Consider the following 5,813-nt stretch of genomic DNA (forward strand, 5'->3'; position numbering starts at 1 on the left):
AATCGTGTTTACGAATTATTCCGCCGATCGAGCGAAAGTTCGAACGAACAGAACAGTGTCGTGACACGACATATTGGAAAATAGAAGAAGGTGACAAAAGGAAAGGATCTTTAGCATCGAACTAGTGACTTTCTATCGTGTCCCGACGTTCTAATGTGTAAATTACGATGTGCATGCATGTGACGTGTACGTGACAGAAAAGGACAAGAAGGAAAATGCAAACATGTCGGATTGTCTGCGCGCGCGCACGGTTGTTCTCGCGCGCAAATACGACACGAGGTTGGTACTAGTCGCGCGTGGTGCGAAATAGCGTATATCCGTTTGTAACGGACGCGCAACGCGGTAACCTTGCTACAAAAACTATATAATACGATGGACATCGAAAATTACGATTTGACGCGAAGTGTTATCTAGTGCTTTCTAACGACAATTGTAGTTTTATGCTTTAATCAACAGTGACCTGTGTTTCGTGGCTATTGGGAATGAACTGCAGAAGTGCAACGAACAATTTCATCCGGCAGAAATTGTTAATAATATCCGGTAAGATCGCAGTCATTTATTATTTCTTTATTTCTGTGAAATATTAACAAGGGTATCGTACCGTAGTTATCAAGTTCGTGTTCGTTTATTTAGTTGCATATTTAGCTCGTTCGTGTTCTATGTTCAGTAGCAGGGAATCGTAGTTTCTGTACACGTTTCATAGATAGTATGTACAGGGTATCGTACCAACTTTGTCCAGCTGAAATATCTCCATTGTTTCGAGAAATAAACGAAAAAGTTACTTAGAAACGTTGGTTGCAAGAAAGACATACAACGTAGTGGCAATAGTTTCTTTGCTGGTGGACGCGTAGAGGAGATTTTGAGGTTAAGTTTGTTTCTTTAAACGGATCGTTCAATTTTTTACAGTGAAATTCGATAGAACAACGAATGTATTATGTAACGCAGTAGAATATAGTAAAAGTATAACTACGTATATAGGTAATGACTTTTCTACGAGTAATACTTTATAAATATCCGTTCTGTCTTCGAAAGTGGATATGAATACGATGTTATTGTGGCTACATTCGAGTCAATCGTTTGACAGGTTTATTTGCCATGTATTCCAGTTTTCTTATCATGTTTAATAATTTACAGTATTTATCGGTCTCATCAACCAATGTCTTGTATAGTGACGAACGTTTAGAATTTTACAGCTTCTTACGTAACGAGAACGTCTTGCATTGATACCGTTTTTTACATTTATCATGAATATATTCATATTCGAAGTAAAAACAGTGTCGTACAACTTCATATATTAGAATCATAAATAGATTTCGATATCGCCGAGCTAAACATGTGACATGCCTATGCGCTTCTTACGCGACGTTCCTGATAATGAACACGTGTATATGTATTAATTATCAGGAATCTTAGGTACATAGTTGAATATTGCTGCGTATGTGGCCATTGAATATATGTGCATAAGCAAATGGTAGCATTAACTGCATGTAACACCTTTGCACTTTGTAAAGCAATGTGATTCAGTAGAGATGTATGCTTACATTAACGTTCATAATAGGACATTGCGACGAGCGATAAAGCGGTTCGTTGATCTTAAAAAAAAAAATGCATCGATTGTTAATATTTCATATCAAATATTTCCCTCTTCTATTCGCGTTGTTTAGTTTCTCTTCAATTCTTAGTCACCGAATGTGCAGCTGAAAGGAGAAACAGCTAATGTTTACGTTTTTGTCGGAGAATATAGAGGTAACAGTGCACTGACAATTTTATCAAACTTAAAACACGACAAAATTAATAGATATTCGTATGTTAATAGTTAACTATGCAAAAGTATCTTGAAGTCATGGTAAAAAAAATGTAAAAAATGTCAAACGCGTCGAGTTGAATAAATGGATAGGAAATTTGTAAAGAAATCTGAAAGAAATTCATTTTTTACTATGAAAAATGAATATTTATATAAATGAAAAAGACAAATAGACGAATGTCTTCCACTTTTGGAACGTGGTCCAAAGATTTTCTTTTAATTTTTGGTGCTACAACTTTCATCTGTAGCATCAAAATTATGCAATATATTGTAGTACAATAATATAAGTACTTATAATGGTAAAAATATAATGTAGTACTATATAATATTAATAAGGAACATGCACCCAATATGAAAACTCAACTTGTTCCATATTAGTTAGGAAAAATAATTAATTATAATAAAAGAAGAAAAAGAATTTAACGGTAAATTCGTTTTGAAGACTCGAAAACACACATGTTTAACGATAAATCATGCAAAAGCAATATTTTCACTACAAAATTTCACTATTTAACTCGCCTCTCAAAAACTTTATTATACGCTTTCAAACAACAAACGACAGACTTGTAACTGAATCTCAGATTTGAATATGATTGTCTTTTGTTTTTTAACGAAATATCTTACACTATCTCCGATTAATTTTGTTACTTATTTGCCGAGATATCGCGGTGTTACATAATTAGGTGCAGTTCCATAATTAGGCACAGCTACCTTATCGACTGGCTACCGACAAAATCGTTTATTTTCTCCACCAAATACCATATCTCGGCAAGGAGAAAAAAACTCGCCAACGTGCAAAGAAATGAAAAGAGAGAAACTCCTTCGACTCCGCGTTTCGTTCGAAATTGTTCGGTGCTGTTTGATGTTGTTTCTGCACGAATCGATAAAGGGCGAACTCGGTCGATAAGAATAACGTGTCGTCACTTTGCGTGCAATTAGATGAGTGGTAGCTCTAATGATTCTAGACAGATTATGACGTATCTCGGAGTTACACGATAACACGTGCACGTGCATGCTATTCCGATATCGATTCAGTTGTTTTACGAACACTATGTATCTTAACCAGAAACATTGTTGCCCGGTTTCTAAGGATATCGTTCGCTCCGTGTCCGATGCTGGACCGTGAGAAAGATTGCTCGTTTGTTTTCTTTCGGCGGACTGGAACATCGCGGCACCTTTGATGCTGGTGCACGAATTATGTTTCATTTCTATGAAAATGAAAAGGATATAACCTCGAGGAAGGATAAAACGGCAGTTCAGAGACACTTTATGTCCCTAGATTCTTGTATTATTATCTCGTTTTATTGTCTAATAAAATATAATGCTGTCTCTGAAAAGTTCCGAAGGGAATTCTGAAAGGTTCCTTTTTTTTTTTCTTTTTTGCTCCTCTGAACAGAGATCATCGAGTACAATCTTTTTTTTTTACGAGTTCATACCTTGTTATGACGTTACGAAACGAGGTTCAATTGCGTTGAAGTATCGACGACGTAAAATTCTCAAGTTTCTCCACTTTTTCTTTTTTTTCTCTTTCTACACTCTTTTTCGTCGCCTTTTTGTTATTTCACACTTTTACCAGTTTGTTTCGTCGCATTTTTCCCGTCGCATTATTCTTCGGTGGCAATAACTGTAACGGTTCGCGTGCAGCGCCCGAGAGAGGTTAGGTTTCGAAGTATGGCGATTGTGAATGGAAGAAAAAAGCGCGTGCCGGAACGCTTGTGACGAAATATCCAACGGTTGATCAGAAATGTTTAATCTGGATTTAATATATTTAAGGATTTTTCTCTCTCATATCGCTTATACATAGTTATCGAATTTTTTCCGTCGTGAAGAGGGTAAAAAAATATCAAGTGGAAGAGGTAAAAATATTGATGCCCAGAGTCGTGCGAGGAAAATGTTAAATGCATCGTTTTAATTATATTTAATTGCACGAAATACACGTTGCAATTTATTCTAGAAAACTTAGTTGCATAAAGATTCTAGAAACTTGTGTAACATTGGTACGCGGTTTTCTGAAACGGTGCAGTCGGATTGTAAATTTGTATTCTTAAATATGCAAGCAGCCTTTGACTTTTATGTATACAAGATGCAGGTAGTTATCGATCCATATATCGCGGAAGCCGTAACTAGTATGCGTTTTGTTACTTTGTCCAATACGCTTACGAGACATTATGTAACCTTTTTTTAAACGCGATTCCACAGCTGATAACTTTAACTGATGACTGTTCGTCAAAAATTTCCTGCGCGATAAGGCACGACGAGAATGTAGAATTTTATAATAAATGAAATATGCTTTTATGAATATAAATCATCTTCGTGAACATTTTTATCTAATAATAAATGTGTAACGTAACATTTTCAAAGCAGCCACATGATATAAGTTACAAAATACGAGATAGTGATTTACTTTGAACAATTAGTCGGCAAAGTGGAAGGCAAGTATTAATTGGTTGCTTTTCATTATCACGAAGTTTGCAAAAATAACGAAACATTGTAAATATTTGCGTGAAAGCCGCACGTGTAATCTATAGCTAAACGTAGGTGAAATAAATTTAATAGCCACTTGGCGATAATTACACAGCGTAGAGATTTTATTTAGAAATTTTTTTATTCATTTATCTGTGGCGGTTCGGTAGAAATTTTTGCATTTTGCACCGTTTCAAGTATATTGAAATTTATGCAATTTTTACATTTGAAATTGACTTTTTAAGCTCAAATTCCCCTTTTAAACTCGGCTATTTTTATTTTTCTCTCTCGATGTAGTATTCGGACATTTTATGGATATAATATTGTGATCCATAACTCTTGTTAATGCTCGTTAAAACAGCGAGTTTTTAAGCTCAAATTCCCCTTTTAAACTCGGCTATTTTTATTTTTCTCTCTCGATGTAGTATTCAGACATTTTATGGATATAATATTGTGATCCATAACTCTTGTTAATGCTCGTTAAAACAGCGAGTTTGCTCGTATTTTCTCAGTAAATATACACTGCACAATACTTGAATAAGATAAGTAATACCTTTTATCATAGTATACGATAAAAGCAGACTTAAAATAACTGAATTTCAGTTAACGGCACATTGTAGCATTCTCTAATCTTATAAGATATTCATAGATACACAATGCCTTCCCACTTTAAATATTTAGCTCACACTTCAAAGTGTCATCAGCCTAATCAAGAACGTCAACACTTAACTCTTCGTAGCCGGAGATACGTTCACAATTTCGTTCTAGCCGATTCGCACTTATTTGCCCACTTTTGGACGATGTCGTGCAGTTTGCCTTTATTCCAGTATTTCAGTAATCGTAAATATGATATTAATGAATAAAAAATGGTTTATTACCGTTTATAATTCACCATTGCGCGGCATTTGAAGGCGAAAATGGAGTTAGAGTCGACATAGGATTGCAAAGGGTTAAACTTCGATTCTGTACCATCATTGTGCAAGAATTATCATAGAAGATATCGTCGAAGCAAAAATATGCGCAACTTGGTAGCCAAAGTGACTAACACTCCGTCGAATGAAACGTCTGAAATTTGTTTTATCTATGAAGAACGAAGCGCTAAGTATGTGCTTCGATACTAAAATTAGAAGAATATGAAAAAATAATGGGAGTTAATCATTTTGGCTTGCAAGTGGCTCATATATGGCAGAGCAGAATCAAGGCACGATCTAAGGATTCTTCTTTATCTATTCTCTCATCAAGGGTGGAAGGCCTGTTCTTAATTATCCAACTGGTTTCTGATTTCAGCCGAAGATTCTGTCTAACTTATCGCTGTCTACTCCATACTTCGTTATACTTTGTTTGCCCGTATAGCATTAGCACTAATTTCATTTCCTACCGAATCTCCTTAAATCACTGTCCACCGTTTCCATTAACCGGTCATAAGCTCTTCTAACAGCGGAGTTTTCATTATGCAGGCGTCGAGGTTCAGTACTTAGCCCTTTTCGTATCTCCCTAGCCATCTCTGTTTGGGTGTAAATGTGTGCCTTTTTTCTTCCTCGATGTC

The 5,813-nt window shown here is 35.6% G+C and overlaps 1 protein-coding gene across 2 annotated transcripts in view; it reads left to right on the top strand.

The window, feature by feature from the left end:
* Positions 1–257: 257 nt before the first annotated feature.
* Positions 258–5,813, top strand: part of LOC108575387 (protein doublesex) — a 143,073-nt gene continuing 137,517 nt past the window's right edge. For both annotated transcript variants that reach the window (XM_017938163.1, XM_017938164.1), the window contains exon 1: positions 258–540. The gene's annotated coding sequence lies outside the window, so the exon portion shown is untranslated. The remainder of the gene's footprint in view (positions 541–5,813) is intronic.

The sequence above is a fragment of the Habropoda laboriosa genome, unplaced genomic scaffold (genome assembly GCF_001263275.1).
Source record: "Habropoda laboriosa isolate 0110345459 unplaced genomic scaffold, ASM126327v1 scaffold143, whole genome shotgun sequence".
Classification (NCBI taxonomy): Eukaryota; Metazoa; Arthropoda; class Insecta; order Hymenoptera; family Apidae; genus Habropoda; species Habropoda laboriosa.